Here is a 10,485-nt window from a genome sequence, read left to right as displayed (position 1 = left end):
GAACATTTGATAGAATATGTGTTAATGCTGATTTTTTATTTTTTTTTAACCTTTGTGTCGTCCTCCCGGGTCAAATTGACACCGTCTGTTTTGACTGTTCCTTCTTTCCTCCCTTCCTTCCTTCCGTCTGTCCGTCTTTCCTCCCTCCTTCCTTCCTTCTTTCCTTCCTTCCTTCCTTCCTTCCTTCCTTCTTTCCCTCCTTCCTTCCTTTCTACCTTCCTCTCTCCTTTCCTTCCTTCTTCCTTCCTTCCTTACTTCCATCCTTCCTCCCTTCCTTCTTTCCTTTCCTCCCTTCCTTCCTCGCTCCCTCATTTTCTTCCTTCCTTCCTTCCTTCCTTCCTTCTTTCCTTTCCTCCCTTCCTTCCTCCCTTCCTTCCTCCCTCCCTCCTTTTCTTCCTTCCTTCCTTCCATCCATCCTTCTTCCTTTCTTTCCTACCTTCCCTCCCTCCTTCCTTCCTTCCATCTTTCCTTCATTCCTTCCATCTTTCCTTCCTTCCTTCCTTCCTTGACTCGAGGACAACAGGAGGGTTAAACAAACACATGTTAAAATTTGTACATTTGCATATATAAAAATGTGTATCAGCTGCACAAACATTTTAAAAAGTTGCATTTTATTTCCATTGTTGTATACTGTGTGTCACAATAGGAAAAGTCAGACTAAAGGCAATGTGTATATGGTGTTTTTACAGCTCTCAAATATAAAAAAAAATGGGCCAAATGTGACCCTGAACAGTATGTAAGGGTTAAAAGCTTGTATGTAGTCTGTATATAGATATAGACATAGCGAGGTGGTTTGTATTGGAGCCGGTTTGAAGGCCAGCGATGCATCTAATGGTCAACAGCATCTGTCAAGGATGTACAAGTGTGCATCCTTACTTCTAGTACAGCTATGTTGTGATTCATGTGTTGACAGGAAACACATCAGGGGAGAATCCCATGATTGGTGGATACAAGGGGATTAGGAGCGACCTGTAGAGAGTTCACATGTTGATAAGATCCCCTCATGTTCTGCACAGTCACTTAATAAACTAGGTAACCTGAAACACAACGGCTCCCATCAGCTTACTGGGAGAACTGAGTGCTGCTCACCTGGGCTAACTTCAGCTAAATTGTCCCAACAAGCCAGATATCATAATCAATTAAGGTTTATAATCTTCGTGTCGTCCTCCCGGGTCAAATTGACCCCGTCTTTTTGGCTGTTCCTCCTTCCCTCCTTCTGTCTTTCTTTCCTTCCTCTCTCTTTCCTCCCTTCCTTCCTTTCCTTCCTTCCTTCTTCTCTTCCATCATTTCTTCCTCCTTTCCTTCCTTCTTTCTCCCTTACATCCTTCCTTCATCCCTCCTTTCCTTCCTCCCTTCCTTCCTTCCCTTCCTTTCCTTCCTTCTACCTCCCTTCCTTCCTTCCTCCTCCTTTCCTTCCTTCCTTCCTTCCTTCCTTCCTTCCTTCCTTCCTTCCTTCTTCCTCCCTTCTATCCTTCCTTCCTCCTTTCCTTCCTTCCATCCTTCCTTCCTCCCTCCTTTCCTTCCTTCTTCCTCCTCCTTTCCTTCCTTCCTTCCTTCCTTCGTTCCTTCCTTTCTTCCTTCCTTCTTTCCTTCCTTCCTTCCTTCCTTCCTTCCTTCCTTCCTTCCTTCCTTCCTTCCTTCTTCTTCCCTTCCTTCCTTGACTCGAGGACAACAGGAGGGTTAACTAAGTTTGGGAACAAAGACCACTCCTCATACCTCACTTACTTCCACACAAGAAGTACTTGAGTCACATCTTATCCACTCCTCTCCCCTTTCTCTCAGTTCTCACATCCCTCCTTCCCAAACCCTTTTCTAATATTCTCTCTTTCATTTGACTTCAGGAACCACTGGAGCTCCATCCAGGAGAAAAAGAAGAGACGGCACACTGGTTCCTTCTCCGTAACCACCATGAGACCAGTACAGCATCCCACGCCTCCATCCATACAACCTGCACCCTGATCCCCAACCCTTCAGCCCTCAATCATTGTTGCAATAACTCTTTAAACTCATAAATAAGTTGGTGTGATCTTTTGTAAGTGAAAGTAACACCAAACTTTGTGAAATATTGCTTGACAGCGTCCTGTGAGGGTCTTTTTAGTTTAACTCCTGAATCACAAACACAGTAAGTTACAACTTTGTGAAGAAAAATCACAGTTTACTTTTTAAACAGAAGTTCAGTATTTGCACTTTGGTGTGAAGTTGACATTTTGTTCCAAGCCCAAACCTTCTGGGGACCGAAATACTGTATCCAAAGTTAATTTCATATCAGTTTAATATGAATTAGATTTGGATATTTTCTGTTAATGTCACTGCAGTAGTCTTGGTCAGGTCTACACCAAACACCAAACATGCTGGACTCCATCTAATCCAAACAAATGTATTAACTTTGGTGTCATCTGACCAAAGATTACCCCGCCAGTATTCATCACGCTTCTTTTCATGTACTTTGCCAAAGTTTAATCTTGCAGTTTTGTGCCGTTTGGTGAGCAATTTTCCTTTTTGGACATCGTCAGTAGAGGTTGACTTCATGTAATGTCCTCTCACACTGTCTGAGCAGTCACTGAAACACCAATTTCCACGGATAATCCTCGTGTCGAGTCAGGAGCACTCGCCCGGATAAACAGCAAATGGTGTGTGCCGTTATTTCTTCGAGGATGGCCACTGCACCTTGTGTTATTGCTCGTATGTGTGTCGTCCTTTACCTCCTAACAACTGCTGCAGCTGTGTTTTGGCTTCTGCTCAGTAGCCTGGTGATGATCTCACTTATTTATAAAGTCTCAACGATTTGGTTTCTTACTTCTTACAAGCTGCTGCACGATGAGACAAAAACCCAGGACAAAAATAAGAAGTGGCATTCACAGGTTCTTTGTCAACCCTGTTCAGGAAGTGACTCTTTAATTGGAAGTCACAGGTATTCACTGCTGTTGCTTTGAGGTTGGTAGTTGCTACTTTGAAGCCTGTATTTTTCCGAATGTAGTCTATGTAACATGTTAGTTTTACATAAGATCAAATATGTTACACTCCACCTTAAAAATACTGCAATAAATAAACAGGGGTGTATTCTCGTGTGTTATATATACTCTATGTCAGTTATTATTAGTAGTAATATTTTTAAATATATATGGAGTTTGCATGTTCTCCCTGTACGTGCATGGGTTCTCTCCAGGTACTTGGGGTTAATTGGTTTCTCTAAATTGCCCGTAGGTGTGAATGTGAGTGTGAATGGTTGTTGTTCGTTGACTATATGTTAGCCCTGTGTACTCCACCTCTCGCCCAATGTCAGCTTGGATTGGCTGCAGCCCCCCTGCAACCCTCTAAAGCAGGGGTGTCAAACTAATTTTAGTTAATGGGCCACATACATCATATAATCACCTATAAATAATATATATATAACACAAATTCAAACGTTACTATAATAAACCATCTAGGGGTAACCTGGTAAGATATATTGATAAAATGACTTGCAATTTTATTCAGGTTTCAAGAGCAATTATCTCAAGTTGGAAAAATTGGAATTACTTTCTTGCCATTTTCACACTGTGCAAAGTTATCCAGAGGGCCGGATTGGGCCCCTTTGCGTGCCGGTTTTGGTCCACAAGCCGCATGTTTAACACCCCTGCTTTAAAGTATAAGAGGTTGGACAAAGGAATGAATGAATAAATGAAATATATTACACTCCACCCTAAAAAATTCTACAGTTATTGTAATTAACATGAACATTTTTCTGATTTTAAACAGGGCTGTATTCAGTTTTGTTATATATTGTATGTCAGTTCTTATTATTACTAATATTGTGTGTATATTTTATATTTTTATTAGATTTTTGTCATTTTTATTGTGTGCTTTAATCTCAAATGGTTTTCTGTCATCCGTAAAGCTCTGAATTGCGTCCACCTGTATGGCAGTTTGATTGATTGATGGATTGATTGATTAAGCAGTGCTATCCAAGCTTGAATCAGGTTTAAACTCCAGTAGCTCTCACATAAAGAAAGGCAGCAGCATGATGGATTTCGTCAGATTATATAAGGTATAAAAGGGCAACCTGAAACAAAATCCATGTCTTACCCAGCTCATCCAGAGTGTCTTACAGGTTAGAGGTTGCAGGTTCGGAGGCGCGGCGCTACAGTAAGTGCAGCTCATTGTTGTTCTGTATTGTAGCAGCTCCTGATCCGTCAGATAAACTCGGCTCCTCGGGGTCGTTCATCTTCAAACCCGGAGACGGCGAATGAATCTCTGCACGATGCACGGGAAAAAAATTCTGATTGGTATTCTGAAGCGGCGGCGGCGGCGGCGGCAAAAGCCACTCTGGTTGGATTCAGTTTGAGAGAAACATCCTTTCTTCCCTCACTTTGTCTTCTTTATCTGCTCCGCGTGGAGGATTTGTCTGTTTAAAGCCTCGAACTGCTTCACTCTCATTCACAGTTCTCCCTCCTCTCTGCTCTGTGTTTCCCTTTTTTTATTCCTTCATCTTCCATCTTCCATCACTCTGAGCTCCTGCTATCGTCTGGGTGCTCTGACCTCTGACCTTTGCCCGCTCTACAATTGATCCAGGACCTGCATATTATCACTGTGCTGCTGTAATACAGTCTGCCAGCTTCTCTCAATCGAAATCTTTCTTTTTTTTTTTGTTCCACTGAGAAACAAAAGAGAGGATACAGAGTCAGATGGAGCTCATCAGTGTCTGACTTTCCTCTTTTCTTTTCTTTTTTTTAAACATTTAAATTTCAGCCTGAGAGAAAAGAGCTTTTGAAAGCAATCCAGCCTTCACAGCAAACCTATAATTGCTGTGTGAAAATCTCCATCTAAAACCGGCCGCTCGTTCCGACTGAGACTCTGATCTGAAAAATGTTTTCTTAAAACAAGTCGGTTGTTTCCGATGTAAATCCATTCTGTTCAAGTACATTTTTTTGGAAGGATAACTCATTTCTTTGCTGTTATGTTTATATTGTTTGTAGCTGTAATATTAAAACATTGGATTTAAATACGTCAAACTCATAAATCTGCACCAGATCTTTAGGATTCCCCTTAACTTTCGTGTCGTCCTCCCGGGTCAAATTGACCCCGTCTGTTTTGACTGTTCCTTCTTTCCTCCCTTCCTTCCTTCCGTCTGTCCTTCCTCCCTCCTTCTCTCTTTCTTTCCTTCCTCTCTCTTTCCTCCCTTCCTTCTATCCTTCGTTCTACCCTCCCTCCTTCCTTCCTTCCTTCCTTCCTTCCTTCCTTCCTTCCTTTCCTTCCCCTCTTCCTTCTTTCGTCCCTCCCTCTTTCTCTCTTTCTTTCCTCCCTCCTTTCTTTCCTCCCTCCCTCCTTCTCTCTTTCTTTCCTCCCCCTTAGCTTCCTTCCTCCCTTCCTCTTTTCCTTTTTCCCTCCCTCCCTCCTTCTCTCTTTCCTCCCTCCTTTCTTCTTTCCTTCCTTCCTTCCTCTCTCTTTTCCTTCATTCTTCCTTCCTCCTTTCCTTCTTGCTCCCTTTCTTCCTTCCTTCCTCCCTCTTTTCCTTCCTTCTTCCTTTCTTCCATCCTTCCTTCCTCCTTCCTTTCCTTCCTCCCTTCCTTCCTTAACTCGAGGACAACAGGAGGGTTAAAATATCCTCAGAGTAGAATTAGAAAGAAATATCTCCTCATATTGACATGTACTGTATATTCTGTGTCTGCTTCTTTAAGGTATTCTTAATGCATTTGTCACTTTGTGTGTTTTTCAGCATTTATCACCATGTACTCCACTCTTCATCCCCTCTTGTGCATGAGAAGCATAACTTCCCTCAGGCTCCACATCCACCTGTTTCCACCTTATTGCTAACCCCATGATGATACCTTGTATGAATTATTATGGGTTATTCTTTTCACTGAACTCCCTGCCTGTGAGAGTTAGCGGTGTGTTATAAATGCTCCTTGTAAATAATGTGAGACTACAACCTGTTGCACCCTGTGTATTGGCTACTTGGCAACTGATTACTTTTCTATTGATTTTTTTTTTCTTTTAAAGTAAATTTTATTGATTTTAAAGGGGGCGTATTGTGCTTTTTTATGACTTAATGTTATTTTTATACTGTTATAATGTCAGATGTTGATGTTAAACATGATCCAAAGGTCCAACGCTCCCTGCAAGTCTAACCCCAGAGCTGCTGTTCAGATGTATTTGAGACGTTACCATTGACCAATCAGAACAGAGTAGGCTCATTAAAGGGACAGGAGCTAAAACAGCCTGTTTCTGACAGAGGCTGAACTGAGGAGCTGCATAAAAGACCAGAATAAGATAAATAAGGCGTTTAATAAGAAGTTTTATGAATTATAAATAATGCAATGTTATTCCAGTAGAGCCCCAGATTAAACATAGACCTGGAAATATGCATAGTGTATCATCTTTTTAAAAAATGCTCCACTGATTTAGTATTGAATTCCTATAATGTTTTTAAAAGACGATCAAAATCAATCAACTAAGGTCTGATTAGGTTAAGGCACAACAAAACATTGATTAGGTAAAGATTGTGGTTTAATTATTAATTAAATTAAATTAATTGTTTCCTTTCAATGTGCTACTCTCTCTCTCTCCTATTCTTCCTCTCTCTCCCCTCTACCCCAACCGGTCGAGGCAGATGGCCGCCCACTTTGAGCCTGGTTCTGCCTGAGGTTTCTTCCTGTTAAAAGGGAGTTTTTTCTTGCCATTGTCGCTAAATGCTTGCTCATGTGGGAATGTTGGGTCTCTTTATAAATTAAAACTTGAAGAGTACGGTTTAGAACCTGCTCTATGTGTAAAGTGCCTTGAGATAACTTTGTTGTGATTTGGCGCTATACAAATAAAGATTGATTAATTGTTTCCTTATGGTCAGACAACATTTTGTGTTCATGGTTTTTAAAGACCAGATTTGACCCACGTCTGGAAAAAGGAAATGAGGAACATTATCCTGGTTCAAAGTTCAACCGATCCACATTGACCTCCTCTCCATGCCGACTTTGTCACTCTATAATAACATCAGCTGATTTCCTCTTTGGCTCCCTACATACGCTGTTTTGGGGCACTCACATTTCTCTCAGGAGGACAGGCTCGTTGGAAATGTTAATCTGAAACATAAAAACATAAATAAATTAAAAAATATATGAAGTACATAAGAAGCTTCATACTGTATCTTCCAATTGGTGTGTTGAAGGAATTTCACATCTTATTTGAAATAATCCCAACCTGTATGGGCAGCAGCCTACCACTAACACACACACACACACACACACACACACACAATAACACACCAGCATCGCTAAGCCAGGCCGTGAAATGGGATTCTCAGGGATGAGAGCTGCTCTTTGTGATCACAGAGGGGGATCCACCGCACACTCATGCTCAGTCACACACACACACACACACACACACAGGCTCTCAGTGTGTGTGTGTGTGTGTGTGTGTGTGTGTGTGTGTGTGTGTGTGTGTGTGTGTGTGTGTGTGTGTGTGTGTGTGTGTTTGTGACTCTTTATGTTGAGATACACACACATCTGAAAAATGAGACAAACACTTCTTTTTTCTCTGAAGGCTCTCTGGAATGGATGTTGTGGGACTCAAGTGTTTCTATGGCAACTGCAGCCCATTTACTCCCCATGGTTTGTGTATATGTGTGTGTGTGTGTGTGTGTGTGTGTGTGTGTGTGTGTGTGTGTGTATACTCATATCCTGTCTGTCTCTGTGTGTACTCAAATGGTGTGTATTTTTGTGCGTACACACATATGAATACTTGTCATACTTGTCTTCTCTATGTATGTATACATACTGTGTGTGTGTGTGTGTGTGTGTGTGTGTGTGTGTGTGTGTGTGTGTGTGTGTGTGTGTGTGTGTGTGTGTGTGTGTGTGTGTGTGTGTGTGTGACAAGACAGCGACCGACCTGCTCTGATGGATGGGAGTCATGGCATCGCCGGTGGCTGATCAGGAACAACTAGAGCCAACATGGCGACATCTGTCATCCCCTTTCCCCCTTCTGGAGGGAACAGATGCAAACAAATGCATTTCTATTCTGAAAATAAAAACATGATAAACAAACCTCAGAGCGTCAACGAGTCACGAGTCACGAGTCACAGGCAAGATACGTTTTGGATTGGAGTGTCACAGGACTAGCCAGCTACTTAATGGCAAAGAGAGACAAAGTGAGAGGTGGGAAACCTGGACTGAGCAGATAGCTTAACGGTGTCACAACTCAGAAAAGAAACAAAAACAGGTGAAAAGAAAATTGCGACGCCATTTGTCTGAGCGATGACGGAGGCCGCTGCGCCCTGATGCAAGCTGAGGAAATGAGTTTTTATGACAAGGGAAGTTGAAACGTTTAAAGGGCGGGTTCACTATTTTTCTAATGTGCCTTAAAACTGCAGTCAAGATGAAGAGTGAAAGAGGATTTTTCTCGCTGTAATCATTCCTCCTGTTCATACTGACTATTAAAATATCTTCAAATGTGCTTTCAATGTAAAGTGATGGAGGCTGAAATCCTGTAGTGTGTCCACACAGTCATTATAAAGTAGATGATCAGCTTCTATTGAGCTTCATCAGTGTGAGTTAGTCATATCAAGTGATATCTGACACATTTACAGTCTTTTTAGCATCAGATTCCCTCTTAGTGTTTCCCTGTTGAGCTGTGGTGGAAGTATAGTAACAAAAAGACTTTGCTAATAAAAACACTGTAACGCTGAAACATAAGAGATGAAGATTTGACTCATTTGGACGACTGAAGCTTCATATTAGCTTCAGATTAAACTTTTAAATGCATTTTTGCACAGGTTTGTGGATTTTGTCCTCCATCACTTACATTGTAAGTGCATTATGAAGGGATGAACAGGAGGAATGATTACAGCAAGAAAAAAAGGTTTCAGTGACTTCTTGAACCCGTCTTTTAAATTTGAAGGTGGCAATCCCATTTTGGAAAATCCTCTTACAGTTTTAATTTAAGTTTCATCAACATCATCATCATCATCATCATCATCATCATCATCATCATCATCATCATCATCATCATCATCATCATCATCATCATCATCATCATCATGTCCAAAACATGTTTAACCTATAGCTTCACACACCAACTGGAATAGGAGGAAACTAGATGCCTAGGCTCCATCTCCAGCAAGGTCTCCAACCTATGCAAGATCATTTTGAGTTAAGGGGCTTCCCTTTAGCTTCTGCTGTTACACCATATTAACTACAGTTGTTTTTTGCCTTACAAATGTGTGTGAGTAAAAGATTGCAGTCTGAATAAGTCCTGTACATCTTTCAAATAATCTGTTTTAGGTCTTGGAAGACATAATTGATCATTCTCTGCAAATGCTTATATGTTTCTGGTGAGTGCATATAGTGTATTTATTTATTTATTTATTTGTATCACTATAAAGGGGATTATTTTACTACTCAAAGTATTCTACCAGACTTCGACCACAATGGCTGCATTTATATGGCGCTTTTATCCGAGGATATTTGTTTACAAGGCAAAACCAATTAAAGAAGAATCAGAGTCTGAGAGCTTTTGTGTACACAGTCTGCAGTCGATAAATGCTGCAAAAAAATCATCATATGCCTTATTTATTTTACACTTCTATTCATACACACCCTCTTAAACAAACAAAAACACATACAAAAACACAGACATGAAATTGCTGGAAGATGTTTTTTGTGTGTGTGTTTAGTCACATTTAATGATGGACTTCGACTGATGTGACGCATCAATGTTTGCTTGGTTTTCAGGTACTTCCACATTAAGTGCTTTCAGTCGTATTTATGGCTTTAAGGTTGACTTGAATGCCTATTATAAGTCAGAAAGTAGTAATGACAGTAACTACAATATGACATGAATAGGGCATTACTTACTTCTTACTTATTACTTCTCTAATGATGGATTGGCTAAACAGCTATAAATGGGGTCATCTTTATGTTCCCTCATTCCTCCCGTCAAACTTAAGCCTTATGTTCCAGGTATCACAGGTATGGCCATTCCCTAATGCACATAATGGGTTTGTCCCCCCCTTTACCAAATTTGAAGCAATTCTGTCAAGGTGTTCCTGAAATATAGGGCCTAGACCAGGCGGGGAGTTCCGGTCCTCTGAAATGAGGCCAACGCGGAAGTAACTTAAAACTGCATTCTATCAAAAGGCCACCAGGGGGCGACCGTTTTGGTGTCAAAAGGACTTCCGTCTCTATACAAGTCAATGGAGAATTCACCAACTTCTCACTTGATTTCTAACCTCAGTAAACGTTTTCAAAATGTGTTTATGGTCTCAATCGCTAGTTTAAAGCCTTCTTCAATGCAGTATGATGTTCATTTGGGACATTTTGGCCTCCCTGATTTTATATGTGACGATAAAGCAGGGTATGCATTAGGGCGTGGCTACGTCGTGATTGACAGGTTGATTGGTTCACAGGTTCAGGAGGGCGCCTCATGCTCCTCCTGATGCCCATATAAGTAGAATCAGTGTTTTTATTTTTCCCGGCATGCACCGGAAATTTTCAAGATGGTGCTGCTCAGATGCGA

General features: G+C 41.1%; 1 long non-coding RNA gene across 1 annotated transcript in view; it reads right to left on the bottom strand.

Annotated features, from left to right (window-relative positions):
* Nucleotides 1–5,110: 5,110 nt before the first annotated feature.
* LOC133985995 (uncharacterized) overlaps nucleotides 5,111–10,485 on the bottom strand; it is a 254,447-nt gene continuing 249,072 nt past the window's right edge. Inside the window, exon 3 of the long non-coding RNA XR_009925489.1 lies at nucleotides 5,111–5,170. This is a non-coding gene — a long non-coding RNA (uncharacterized LOC133985995). The remainder of the gene's footprint in view (nucleotides 5,171–10,485) is intronic.

This window comes from Scomber scombrus, chromosome 9 (genome assembly GCF_963691925.1).
Source record: "Scomber scombrus chromosome 9, fScoSco1.1, whole genome shotgun sequence".
Taxonomy (NCBI): Eukaryota; Metazoa; Chordata; class Actinopteri; order Scombriformes; family Scombridae; genus Scomber; species Scomber scombrus.
The sequence above is the reverse complement of the archived record's forward strand: the minus strand, read 5'-3'. Positions and strand labels throughout refer to the sequence as shown.